We start from the raw sequence: 14,572 nt of genomic DNA, 5'->3' as shown, positions 1-14,572 counted from the left end.
TCTTCCACCCTCCAATGAGCCATAAGGAAAGACACATCTCAAATGTAGGACGTGATGGCTTGTGGTTAATTAGGAGTCTCCTCAAAGGGGAACACACTATTTGCAATCCCTGCCTTGATTGATGGGTCCACACTCCCAGACTGCCTTCAGTTTTGTTAGCGTTTTTAACACAGCTTTAAAACCACCATGACCATTCCAAATGCTTGTCTCCACCATGTACTCTTCAAGTTCTCACTTTCACCCCCTTCTAACTTGATGAAAGTCACCTTCTCCCACCCCCGTCCCCAGATGGGAGCCTCATGGATTATCTGGGAGTATTTCTCTGCCTTGTTTCCAGCAGTGAACAGAGATAAGAGGTGAGTCTTTTTCTCACCGTGCACGTACCTGCTGTCCCCTAGCTCTTAGGTGGAAGAATTCTTGTTAGATGCATAAGGTTCTGTTTCACACGTCCCTGAAACTCTCTTGGAAAATAATAAAATGGCACACTTAGAAGGTCCCTAAAGAATAACTGAATCCTGTGCTGCTTACCTTTTTTATGTGGTGGACGATTAAAGCTCTGTTAAAAGCTAGATGCATCTGGGTTCAAATTCTGGCATTGTTGTTGTGGGTCTTTAGACAAGTGTCTTAACCTCTCTGAGTCTCTCTTTTATCTGTAAAATAAGGTTACAAATATTATTGACCTCATAGGGTTATTGGGATAGTAAGTGAGATGATGCATGTGGAATGGTTAGCATAATTCTGGAAACTAAGTGCTTAATGCATGTTAGTTGCAATTATTATTTTTGGACTCCCCTGCACCTCTTTGAGAATCTATAGAAAACTATGGAAAGATGTCTCAGAAAAATATACATTAAATGTTTACATTCTTTCGCATAAAAAAAAAAAACAATTAACCTGGGCACAGTGGCTCACACCTGTAGTCCAAACTTCTTGGGAGGCTGAGTTGGGAGGATCTCTTGAGCCTAGGAGTTTGAGCTGCAGTGAGCTATGATCGTGCCAGTACATTCCAGCCTGGGTGACAGAGCAAGACCTTGCCTCTAAATAAATAAATAAATAAGTTTTTAAAATTAATCCAGAGGTTGGGCCAGGCACGGTGGCTCACGTCTGTAATCCCAGCACTTTGAGGGGGCTGAGGCAGGCGGATCATGTGAGGTTAGGAATTAGAGACCAGCCTGGCCAACATGGTGAAACCTGTCTCTACTAAAAATACAAAAATTAGCCAGGTGTGGTGGCACACACCTGTAATCCCAGCTACTCGGGAGGCTGAGGCACGAGAATTGCTTGAACCCAAGAGACAGAGGTTGCAGTGAACCGAGATCATGCCACTCCAATCTAGCCTAGGTAACAGAGGGAGACTCTGCCTCAAAATAAATAAATAAATAAAATAAAATGAGTCCAGAGGTACTTTGTATTATTATTGTAAATACAATTTTTGAAAAACAGTAAAAATATATATTAGTATACAGTAAGTCAATTTCATAGACAAGGTATACAAAAGAAAGAAAGCATTCATTTCCTACCTTGTAAGAAAGTGAGGGCTCCCGGCTTTCAGGTTTCCTCCATCAAGGTGGACATCCTGACACTACGGTTTACATTCTTGTAAAACTGAGAGTAGCCACAGAAGATGCACCTATTTATCTTGTTTCCCTTGCCGCAATTATTTCCCCCATTACTATGTAAGCTTTCTACATATTTTTAAAATCACTGTTTTGTTCTGATCATGAAATTGTTACATGCTCGATGTATGAATAAGGTGAAAAATAAAGTCTCCCAAACCTGACCTTAGAGATAAGCATTGATAGATTTGTTTATATTCTTTCAGAATTTGCTCAAGGCAGGTAGTATTGTGTACCTGCCTACCAGGCTTGGAGTACGTTCTGTCTTCCCACAGGTGGTTTGGTAGGTGGCTGGAGGTAGAACCTTCCATGGGCCACACACCTGAGCTTGCATGGGAGCATGAGATGGGAGCCGCATGGATTATCTGGGAGCATTTCTCTGCCTTGTTTCCAGCTGTGAACAGAGACAAGAGGGGAGTCTTTTTCTCAATGCCTCCAGTAGTCCTTGAATGACCTTGGACAGTCCTTTTAACTTCTCCAAGCCTCATTACCTCATCTGTAAAATGGGGGAACTAGTAATGTCTAGTTTGAAAAATTGTTGCAAATATTAAATGAGTTGATGCATGCAAAGCCTTAGCACTGGGTTTCTCCCTGTTGGCACATGGACATCTGGGGCTGGATACTCTGTGATGTGGGGACTGTCCTGTGCATTGAAGGATACATAGCAGCATCCCTGACCTTCATTGGCTGGATGCCAGCAGCACCCCCACCAGCTATGACAGCCTAAGGTGTCTCCAGACATTGTCAAATGTCCCCTGGGGGAGGGAAGGAGGGACACGATCACCTTCCCCACTGAGAATCACTGTCTTAGCACAATGGAGGATATTAAATACTCAATAAACTCTCCTTAATATTAATATCATCATTATAACAGGGTAGCACATTTACTGAACATAAAACATTCAATGGTTCAATTAATATGAATCCACTGGCATTTTAACTGTCCATGTAGGAGTCCAATTTCTTTTTCTACTCACAGGCCCTTCAGATCAAATACTCAGTTTAACCTCAGATGCAAACTTCTCCCTAGAAGAGCGTTTCATTTCTATAATATTAACATACTGGTGAAAAACCACATAATGATATGATTCAGCCACTTTTATTTCCTTTCTACCTTCTGAGTCCCCCCGCTTTGCCCACAGGTTAGAGACAAGACTAAGCCTACAATTAAAAAGCTGCTTTTCCTACTATATATACCTAATTTCTCATTCCTCATTTTGCATTAAAGTGTTTTTCCACAGAGCCCTAGGAAGATGGGATTACGTGTGTGCTTGTGTTCATTCATGGGCCCTTTAGGATCTAAACCCCCAGGGATAAACTTGGAAAATGACCGAATTAATCACTTATGATCTGCATTCGGTGCACATTATCATAATATTGATATAATGCACACACTGTTTTTTGCTTATTTCTATATTGAGTGAGGCCCTGCAGCAATTTTGAGGAAATCTGAGACTCACGCACCTGGCTAAACGCTCTCTCTCTCTCTCTAAATAATCTGAGGTCTCTCGGTTTGCGAGGATCAGCCTAAAATGAGTTACAGTCGCCAGAACATTTTTAAGTAGGGAAATAAATTAGAGTGGTAATAATCATAACAATTATATAATAAATGTTAAGAATTGTAAGTTCCCCAGCGGTCTTAATAACTTAATTTTGTTGTTGTCGGGGAGGTTGTGGAAATTCCATCATCTGCATCTGGTGACATCATCAGGCTGAAATGAGAGGACAGGTTTCTTAGTTCTGAATGTCACTAAGGTGCTGAATGAGGTGGTACTTTGGCCTTCCCAGCCATTTGCTGGGTTTGAATTATTAAAATCATCATTTGCAAAATAAATTTAGGGCTTCATGAATATTGCTGGGTTGACAATCTCCCTCTACCACCTTCTCTTTGTCTTTCATTCCCCCTTTCTCTCTCTGTCTCTCAGAGAACTCAGGGCAGCCACAGCTGGACAAATCATCTAGTTCCCCCCTCCCAATAATTCCTCCATATCCAGCTGCAAACTGAAGAAAAATAGGACTGAAAATAGACACAACAGAATGTCCCCAAACAAGAGACCCTTCCAGGAACCATGATAACTAGAAAGCCTGTTAACATTCCCAATCTTGTGTGCTGGGAGGTAGGGTTTGTTCTGGAATCCTTCCATTCAAGACACATGAAAGAAAAAGATTCAACCATGTACAAATCAGACACAATTCATAATAACGCTAGCCAGTGTTTACATGCCAGGTGTTGAACAAAACACTTTGCTTATATTATCTCTTTTTTCCTGCAGTTGGGACTATTTTTAAAGTTTTATAAATTGATACATAATAGATGATGTACATAACTTCAGGTTACATGTGATAATTTAATGCATTCATATAACTTATAAAGCTCAAATCAGTGTAACTGGGCTATCCATCACCTTAAACATTCACCTTTTCTTTATACTATGAACATTCAAATATTCTCCTCTAGCTATTTTGAAATATACAGTAAATTATTGTGATCTGTAGTCATCCTACTGATCTATCAAATGCTACATCTTATTTCTCCTATCAAATTGTATATTTTTACCATTAATCAACCTCTCTTTATCTCTTCTTCCCATCACCCTTCCCAGCCTCTGGTAACCACAAATCTACCTTCTATCTTCATGAGATCCACTTTTTTAGCTCCCACATGTGAGTGAGAACATGTGGCATAAGTGTCCTTCTGTGCTTGGCTTATTTCACTACACATATTGACCTCCAGTCTATCCACGTTGCTGCAGATGACAGAATTTCATTCTTTTTTATGTCTGAATAATATTCCATTGTGTGTGTGTGTGTGTGTGTGTGTGTGTGTGTATTCCAATGTGAGATCTATATCTATACCTACAGCTCACATTTTCTTTATCCATTTATTCACTGATGGACACTTGGGTTGCTTCCATATTTTGGCTATTGTGAACAGTGCTGCAATAAACATGGGAGCGCAGATGCCTCTTCAATATATTGATTTCCTTTCTTTTGGAGATATACCTAGAAGTAGAATTGCTGGATCATATGGTAATTCTATTTTTATGGGGTTTGTTTGTTTGTTTTTGTTTGTTTGTTTGTTTTGAGACAGAGTCTCACTCTGTCGCCCAGGCTGGAGTGCAGCAGCATGATCTCAGCTCACTGCAACCTCCGCCTCTTAGGTTCAAGTGATTCTCCTGCTTCAGCCTCCCGAGTAGCTGGGATTACAGGCAACTGCCACCATATCCGGCTAAGTTTTTTTTTTTTTTTTTTTGAGACAGAGTCTCACTCTGTCACCCAGGCTGGAGTGCAGTGGCGTGATCTCGGCTCACTGCAACCTCCGCCTCCCAGGTTCATGCCATTCTCCCGCCTCAGCTTCCTAAGTAGCTGGGACTACAGGTGCCCACCACCATGCCCGACTAATTTTTTATATTTTTAGTAGAGACGGGGTTTCACTGTGTTAGCCAGGATGGTCTCGATCTCCTGACCTCATGATTCACCCGCCTCAGCCTCCCAAAGTGCTGGGATTACAGGCATGAGCCACTGTGCCTGGCCCATATCCAGTTAATTTTTGTATTTTCAATAGAGATGGGGATTCACCATGTTGGCCAGGCTGGTCTTGAACTCCTGACCTCAGGTGATCCACTCACCTCGACCTCCCAAAGTGCTGGAATTACAGGCATGAGCTGCCATGCCTGGCCTATTTTTAGTTTTCTGAATAGCCTCTATACTGCTTTCCATAGTGGCTGTACTAATTTACATTCCCACCAACAGGGCATAAGGGTTCACTTTTCTCCTTAACATCTGTTCTTCCTTGTCTTTTTGATAAAAGCCATTTTATCTGGGGTGAGATGATATCTCATTGTGGTTTTGACTGGCATTTCTCTGATGATTAGAGTTATTGAATAGTTTTTCATATACCTGTTTTTTTCTTTTTCTCTCCTTTCTCTCTCCTTCCTTCCTTCCTCCCTCCCTCCCTCCCTTCCTTCCTTCCTCCCTCCCTCCCTTCCTTCCTCCCTCCCTCCCTTCCTTCCTTCCTTTCCCCTTTTCTATTGAGTTGTTTGAACTTCTTTGTATTCTGGTTATTTTTATTTTAAATCCAGCTCCTGCAGGATACTCTGGTTGTTAATTCCTTGTCAAATATAGCTTGCAAATATTTTCTCCCACTCTGTGGAGTGTCTCTTCAGTTTGTTTATTCTTTACCTTGCTGTGCAGATGCCTTTCAGCTTGATGTAATCCCATTTGTCTATTTTTGTCTTGGTTGCATGTGCTTTTGAGGTCTTACACAAAGAAATGTTTGCCCAGACCAATGTCCTGGAGCATTTCCCCAATGTTTTCTCCTAGTAGTTTAAAAGTCTCAGGTCTTATGTTTAAGTTCTTAATCCATTTTGATTTGATGTTTGTATATGGTGAGAGATAGGGCTCCAGTTTCTTCTTTCTACGTATGTTTATCCAGGTTTTCCAGCACCATTTATTGAAGAGGCTATCCTTGCCCCATTATATGTAATTGGCAGCTTTGTTGACAATGAGTTGGCTATAAATGTCTGGATTCATATCTGGGTTCTCTATCTTGTTCCATTAGTCTATGTGTCTGTTTTTATGTCACTACCATGCTGATTTGGTTACTATAGCTTCGTAGTATATTTTAAAATCAGGTAGTATGATGCCTCCAGTTTTGCTTCTTTTACTTAGGATTGCTTTGCCTATTCAAGGTCTTTGTGGTTCCATATAAATTTTAGGCTTGTGGGAGGAACTATTATTGTACCCATTTTACAGATGCAGAGACCAAGGCTCAGAGGGTATGAATCACTTTTTACAACAGCTTTAAACAGGAGAGGTAGAGGTTAAACCCAGATCTGGGTGATTCCAAATTGTTTCTCAACCTCCTAGGAGCCCCAGTATAGTGGGTGGAAGCCCAGACTATGGGCTCGTTTGAGGGCTGACTTACCTTCTAACCAGTTCTGTGAACCTAAGTCAGGCACTCCACTTTTCAGTGTGCCCAGCTGTGAATGCGAAAAATGATCATAGCCAGGGTCACTACCCATACTGTGTCTTTATGCAATTAGAAGAAGACACCCTTCCCTCAAGTCACCTTACTTCCACGTTGGAATTTTGTCATACTATACTGTCATTAAAACAAGACACCTTACTGCCATCTTCTGGAAAACGGTTGTAATAAATACAGTCAGCCCCCTGTCTGTGGGTTCTGAATCCAGGGATTCAACCAACTGCAGATGGAAAATACTCAAAACAACAACAAAAAAAGTGTCTGTACTGAACACATACAGGCTCTTCTTCCTGTCATTACTTCCTAAACAATGTGGTATATCAACTATTTACATAGCATTTACATTGTATTAGGTATTATAAGTATTCTAGAGGTGATTTAAAGCATTAAAAACGATGTGTAGGCTATATGAAAATACAATGCCATTTTATATCAAGGACTTGAGAATCCTCAGATTTTGTTATCTGCAAGGAGTCCTGGAACCAGTACCCCATAGATACTGAGGGGCAGCTATATATATAAATGTGCAAAGGCAAGGACAGAAGGATGTGAATGACATCCCTTTTGTGCAGTGCATGACCTGCACAACTGTGCATGGTTGCCCAGACAATTCCTCACTGGAATATTAGAAAGAGAATTCCTCACTGGAGTATTAGAAAGAGAAATGATTTAGCACTTGGTAAAAAAAAAAAAAAAATGGCACACAGGTTCTCAGCAAATGCTGACTACTCTGTTAAGCTCTGGCTCAAACAGATTGGATGATGCTGTCTCTTTGAGCCAAGTGACAGTCAATGAGAAATCTCACTTGGGGATCGTGTTGCTCAGTCAGTGGCAGTCTATTTCTCAACACGTATGTCCCTTGCCCCATGTTTTTGAGCACTGTGGCTATCCTGGACAGCAATTCTCAGCTCCTTTCTTGCCTCCTGGCCAGGAGAAAGGATTGAGAGAACGTTCTGGGGCTGCCTTCAGAAATCACATCTGGCATTTCTTTGACACGCTGAATCTCTGACACTCCCTAGACAGCCTTGCAAAATGTTGAGTATGTTCCATGAGCTTAGCCCCTGGCCATGGAGTGGGATAAGGACATGGGTCTAGGGTTCCACAAAAACTTGGTTTGAATCCTATTTTTTCTGTTTACTGCTGTGTGACATTGGGTGAGCAACTTAACCTTGCTGGGCTTTAGTTTCTTCACAGGTGAAAAGGAATGACTTGTTAATCTATCTATCACATAGAGCTATGGCCTGAAGACAAAATGAGAAATGTGTTTAAAGCACTGTCTGAATTAAAGTTATAATCATTAACAGCAGGGAACGATAATTCAGATTTTTTAGTAGGTCATCCATTTCCAGCTGCCAATCTGATCTCTGATGACCTTTTTGTTTGAACCCCAAATCTGAAAGACCTTTATAAATACATTTAAAAATGTATTTGTAGACGGGCACAGTGGTTCATGCCTGTAACCCCAGCACTTTGGGAAGCCGAGGCAGGTTGGATCACTTGAGGTCAGGAGTTTGAGACCATTCTAGCCAACATGGTGAAACTCCGTCTTTACTAAAAAATACAAAAATTAGCAGGGCATGGTGGTGCATGCCTGTAATCCTAGCTACTCAACAGGCTGAGACAGGAGAATCACTTGATCTCAGGAGGCAAAGGTTGCAGTGAGCTAAGATCACACCACTGCACTCCAGCCTGAGCGACAGAGCGAGATTCTGTCTCAAAAAAAAAAAAAGTATTTGTATGAAAAGCTTAAAGTCTAATCATGTTTACTTCTGCATTGAAGGCATCACAGAAAATCAGATGTATCCCAACTTCTGTGGGACACAGTTGCTTCACTCAGGAAGTGTTTTACCCTCACAGATGTTTCTTCTCCAAAAACAAATACCCTAGAGACACCAAAGGCTGTGAATGGGGAACCAACCAGCATCGTTTCCTCTCCACGGTTCTCAGGCTGCAGCACCCATTCCTCCAACCACTGTGTGCCTTTTTTTTTTCCTGGAATTTTAGGCAGCATCAGGACATTCCCTGTTTCCCAGTTTCTCGTCTTATGTTTTCTGTCTGCCTCATCCCCTGTGCCTGGCTCTGAACCTCCAGTGGCTTCTTTCTCAGCCTGAGGATCTGTGGCTTATTGAAAATGCTCTGGTACACAGAGTACGTACCTGGGTTGTTACTGGCTAGCAAACAGCTGTTTTTGGATGGCAGTGTAGTTCATTTTGGGGGATATGAGCCGGGCAAGGAAGAAGCTGCTCTGAAGGGCAATTCGAATGCAGATGGTACAGATATGCAGATCCCGAGGCGGCTTCTTCTAGAGCAGGTGGCCTTCCCTCTCCAAATCCATTCACACTTCCACTGTCCTCAAATGTTCTTAAATGCAAATGCAGTGAATTTTTCACAGACACGTATTGTGTAAGAAGGGGATCTTTGGAGGAAACTTGCCTGATCTCTGAAGTCCACCATTCAGCCACTGTATACAAATTACTTCCCCTCTCTTGGCCTCAGTTTCTTCATTTGTAAAATAGGAATGAAAGATACTTTCTACCTCCTGGGTCTGTTGTGAAGATTAAAAGAGATAATGCTTTAAAAACAACCGGCAAAGTGTCTTGACTTGGGGTGAACGCTCACTAAAGCTTAGCCATTATTACAAGCCTTTTAATCAAATAGAGGCTTTGTAGGGGAAACTTACTCTTAAACCAAGAAGAATTTTGGAAAACTGATTTATTTAACATATTCTGGATGTCTATGGCTGGTCTTTTCCATTAAAAAAAAAAAATCACCTAAGGAGGCTACAGTCTCAGCACAGTACAGCTTGTCCCAGGCCACACAGTAAGTTTGATTTGGGCTCCCAGGAACAAAATCCAGGCCCCTGACCTCACGTCAGATGGCCGAGCCTCCCTGCTCTCAATCACAGCCAGAAATGTCACAGTGAACGGAGTCACATTTTAGGGGAGGAAAATGAGATTTCTCTCTTGCCTTGATCTGACCCGGGGATTCCAATCAGGAAACAAGCTCAGCACCCTTAAAATCTCCTCTGTCTCCTTCTCTTCATTTCCTAAATGCCTGTTCCTCTCAGTGATACCCAAACCCCCAAATGTTTCCCAGCCAAGACTCGGACTTTGAGGGCCCCTTTCAGCTGCCCTGGCTAAGAGGGCAGGGACCAGAATGAGGCTTTGCATGGGCCAGTAAGATGGTGAAAATATCTCGGTAATCAAGACAAATAATATTTTAATGAAGTATATTTAAAACGCCAAAAATGAATACAAAAAGAATCCCATGATGAACAAAATGTAAAAATTTTACATCAAGAAAAAATCAATAACCAGGATAGCGCCCTCTTACCTGCAGCCCACAATGTTACTAAATGAAATGAGATTTAATTCTGCTCCCTTAGCCTTATTCCTTTTGAATTTCCTGTAACGGCCACATTCGCAAATTTCCACCTCCCCTACCTGGGCGTCCCCTTCCCCACAGAGATGAGCTGGGGTGAGACGCACAGCAGCTGTTGGGAAGGCGAAGGCCAGCGGAAGAGAGGACTTGTGCGGGATCTTTCAAGTTTCATCTTGTTTCTAACTCCATCTAGCCTGCCCTCCTTAATCAATAAAACAGGAATTAGGTCTCAGATCTGAGTCGCTGTCTTCCAGTTTATGACTTTGGCCACCTCACAGTCTTTTAAGGTCGCCAGACCGGCTTCCTGGAATACCTGAGGTCGCAGATTCAGGTAGTCAACAGATGTGGGGGCTTCCCGCCGCCAAATGGGAGGAGCAAGTTCAACATCCCGCTTCCCCGACCTTAAGTGCGCAGGGCGCCTGGTGCTCGCTTGCCGAAAACGTTAAACCTTTTTCTTTGATCCCGCTCTTTTTTGGGGGGAAAAATGTCTGGGGAAGAGGGAAGTAGGGAGGCCGTGAGGTGCCTGCGCAAGCGAAGTTTTTATGCCGGCCTGCCTCTGGCTCCAGCTCCGCCCTCGCGGAAGGGGGAGGACTTCGAATTCCAGAACCGGAATCCTTGCCTATTTTTTTTTTTTTTTTAAATTGATCGATTTTATCCGGGAGCTTCAAATCGAAACCAGGAGAGAGGCTTTGAAATGTCAACGAAAAGCTGCAAAAGAAAAAAGGGGGTGGGGTGAGGAGGAGGAGGAGGAAGGGGAGGGAGATTAAAAAAAAATAAGGCGGGTGGGCAGGCAGAGATTTTCTTTCCAAGTGTAATCGCGGCGCTGCGTACCTTTGTAAGGGTCCTTAACCTTTTCACCCTTTTGGTGGTGGCGGTGGTGGGCTCCTCGTAGCTCTTTGAAAATCTGATGAGAGCTATGGACCGTCTGCCTGGAAAAATGCCCTTTAGGGACATGCTTGGCGGGAGCCGGGAGGGGAACCGTTTTTTGCGCAACTTGGTAAAGTTTTTGCAATATTCTCTGCTCAGCCATTTGAGTTGGAATGGAACCGTTCCCAATTTTAATTTTCGAAGAGACAGTTTTGCCTGGAGTAATCTCAACCCATTTGGGCGGGGAGGGGAGAGGAATTTTAAAATTTATGCCTTCTTCACCTTCTGGAGAAGGCAAGATCCGGCAGGCGAGGCTGATTAGCTGGGGGTCTCCGATGCGACCCCTGACTCAGAGCAGGAAATCCTGGGTGCTCCTGAAGCTCTGCCTGTGCCGGGTTCCAGGGAGAGCACCTCCTCACACTCGGGGCGCTGTCCCCCAGTCCTCTTCCTTCTGGACTCCAGAACCTGAGGCTCCTGCAGCGGAGAGCTGGGGAAGGGGGATGAGTTCAAAACTATCTCCCTCTCCTTCCCTTTGAGATAAGACATCAACCTGGGAAGATTCCTGACTGGTGCGGGGAGCTGCCTGTTCAGGAAGCCCGGGGGATGCAGATTCGATTGATTTCAGGGAGCTTCCAGTCTTTTTCCTGCCCTGGTGCTAAGAGGATCGAAATACATTTTTTAGGATTCATGGGAAATCTAGTTCTAATTATTAAGAGGCTGTTTTGAAGCCCCTCTGACGGCAAGGAGCCCTGGGGCTTGGAACGAGAAAGTGGGTGCAGGTCTCTCCGAAGAGAGCTGAGCTCATTCTGCAGCTCCCTTTCCAGCAGTGGTCCAGGGCTGGCGCTGCAGAGGGAGGAAGGCAAAGTGGGCACAAAAGGGCTCTGAGGTCACTGCCGGCAGCTGTCCCCAATGGCCAGTTATTGGGGGGAAGGCACTGAGAGGCTTGTGGGCTAAGGAAAGATGGAGGGAACATTAGAGAGAGACGTACAGAGAGATAAACAGAGAGAGAGGAGCATCAAGGAAAGAGACAGCTTGAGGAAGAGATGCATACAGAAAAACAAAGCACAGTGAGATATTGAAACAGACACGGATAGAAGCAGCGGGAGAGCAATAGACAAGAGACACACAGAGCAATGCAGAGAGAGACACAGGTGGGAATTGCAGCATCCTGGGACTAGAGGGTGCATCACCCACAGCCCGGTGATCCCGGGTGGCCAAGCTGCAGTAAGGTGACAGAAATCTCAGTTTCTGTGTGCCCTGAACATGGGAGTACCAATGATGGGGCAAAGTGGCTCCTGCCAACTCTTCTGCCTTAAAGGGAGGGGCACAGTCAGAAGAGAGTCAGGGCAGAACCCTTTAGAGCATAGGGACCCTGTTAACCAGGACTAAGAGTGGCACCGCCCAACATGGCTGGACCCATGTGCATGCCCCCCAGAGCCCGTCACTGTCTGCAAATTTTGCCGTGGGTGCTTTCCAACACACATAGCGTATCCACTCTCTGAGGCCTTGGCCATGCTCAGCTCCTGCCATTACCTTTTCCTCTGGGAGCAAATTCTGCAAGAAACTCAATCTGCTGTGTGCAGAATTATGGGTTATTCTTGGCTCCAGCCTTGCCCTCACCCTTGGTGCAAACACAGACATCCACACAGAGCAGACCAGGCTTTGCAGGAGTGCCATGGAGTTTGGAGTTATGCTGGGGAAACTGACCTCTTGTTTCTCCCTCTCTGGGGCTGGAAACCTCCCAGCACCAAGAAGGAAAAACAAAAGTATTCAGAAGCAGATTTGGAAGGAAACTCACCTCATTGTTCTCTGGTTTCCCCCAAAGATACAGCTTGTCAGGCACCCCTGAAAAGGTCTCCCTGATTCCCTTCCCAGACCAGAGTACAGCCGGTGTTGTTGAGGTGATCCTTGCATACACTTGAGGCTCCTTGTGACCTCCCTAAAATGATATGCAATATTGTATATGTCTACACCTTTGCCTCTCTATATCTGTGTATGTCTATCTCTGTCTCTTTGTCTCTGTCTCTCTGTCTCTGTCTGTCTGTGTGTATGTGTCTGTATTTTGGATATGGGGCCCAGCTTCCATCAGGTTATCCAAGAGCTCCATGACTCCAAAGGGGTTCTGAACTTTTGGGCCAGGAGGTTAAGGATATTGGAGGACAAATGGTACCCATATTCACCAGGGTATGTAGAAGAACCTTAATGGCAACACTGTTGCTAATAGCCCTACAACTGAAACAATCTAAGCAACCATCATCCACAGTGAAATAGATAAATACATTGTGGCAAATTCACTGAGAAGAGTACCACACTGCAGTGAAAAATGAATGAACTACAATCTCTTGCAAACAAGTGGATGAATCCCACAAGCATAACATTGAGTGAAAGAAGTGCGATACAAGAGTAGCTTCATATTGCTGCCTGATTTTACACCTGAGGAATCTTTTTCAACTCGAACTGTGGTATGTGTCATCTTTTCAAGCTTCTGAGGGCTCAACTCTAAACTATTTCGTTAGCGGTGGTCTTGGCATGATTCCCAAGAGTTTATAATGAAGGACCTGCCCCCTTTATAATGCTAAAGAAGGAAGGAGCAGAAAAAAAAAAAAAAAGAATTTAATGGGGCAATGTGCCCTGGGTGGGAACTTAACTTGGCCAGGGACAGTACAGATGGAGGGGTAAAGCAGCTCTGGAACTTGGAAAATAATTATTTTCCAGCCTGTATTATTGTCCCTGGGAGCACATTAAAGTTTGAAACTCAATTCCAACCATTCCAAGAAGGATATTTAAAAGTTGGCTCTACCATCACTCTACTCTTCCTTTTAAAGCTAATTAAAAAAAAAAAAAAAAACACAACCAAACAACAAAAAGTCTTTCAGTCCCCCACTGCCTCCAGATTCTTTAAAAAGCCCACAATATGATGATCTGGGCAGCATTACTGATCACAACTTGCCCAGAGAGGTTACTTTAATAATCCTTTGAGTTAAAACTTTGCTTTCAATCTCTATACCAAATAGCTATGTATATATTTCCCTGTTTTGTCCCTTGTTAAATTCCTCAGATGCAGGAGCCAAAGGAAGCCTCATGCGGAACCGAATTATCTGTGTTCCGAATGTTTAGTTTTTAATAATAAAACAAAACAAAACCCAAAGTTTGCAGACCTCCTGACCGTACTTTTATTACCTGATCTGACGGAACGTGCCACAGCCATGCATGGGGGAAGTGAACCATGCCTGGGAGACGGAGATTTCTTTTCTGACCTGAGCTGTCCAGGGAAAGCGCTCGTCTTGTGCCCTAATCCCAGGCCACTCGGGAATCCTCATCATCCACGTTTGCCTCTTCTGAAGAGGCTGGAGGTTCTGGCAGAGAGTGGGCTCTGGCTGAGAAGTTGCCTAGTTTGAAAGTAACTCAGTTCAGGATTAAAAAAAATTTTTTTTAGCAGCTTAGGTCACTGCATGTATTTGCCTAAGCCACTTTGTTTTCCATTAACCCAATAAATATTTATTTTGAACATTCATTGTCTGCCACTCGGTGGGCTGGAACTAGAGATAGAGAAGTAAGCATGATGAATATAATCCCTGCCTCGGAAGTTAGCCATTCTAGAAGAGAAACAGACAGTAAGCAAGTTAAAATATATATATTATGCAAATATATTATATATGTCTTATTTATTTATATAAAATATACATTTCTTATTTATATATAAATATATATTTTATTTATA

General features: G+C 43.4%; 2 long non-coding RNA genes across 2 annotated transcripts in view; one reads left to right on the top strand and one right to left on the bottom strand.

Annotated features, from left to right (window-relative positions):
* LOC131380823 (uncharacterized) overlaps nt 1–10,547 on the bottom strand; it is a 28,335-nt gene extending 17,788 nt beyond the window's left edge. The window contains exons 1-3 of the long non-coding RNA XR_009209070.1: nt 10,298–10,547; nt 8,760–9,148; nt 385–650 (exon numbers count right to left, since the gene is read on the bottom strand). This is a non-coding gene — a long non-coding RNA (uncharacterized LOC131380823). The remainder of the gene's footprint in view (nt 1–384; nt 651–8,759; nt 9,149–10,297) is intronic.
* LOC131380822 (uncharacterized) overlaps nt 1–14,572 on the top strand; it is a 60,189-nt gene that overhangs the window by 19,866 nt on the left and 25,751 nt on the right. The window lies entirely within an intron of this gene.

Source organism: Hylobates moloch, unplaced genomic scaffold (assembly GCF_009828535.3).
Source record: "Hylobates moloch isolate HMO894 unplaced genomic scaffold, HMol_V3 SCAFFOLD_12, whole genome shotgun sequence".
Classification (NCBI taxonomy): domain Eukaryota; kingdom Metazoa; phylum Chordata; class Mammalia; order Primates; family Hylobatidae; genus Hylobates; species Hylobates moloch.
This window is presented reverse-complemented; position numbering and strand designations above follow the sequence as displayed.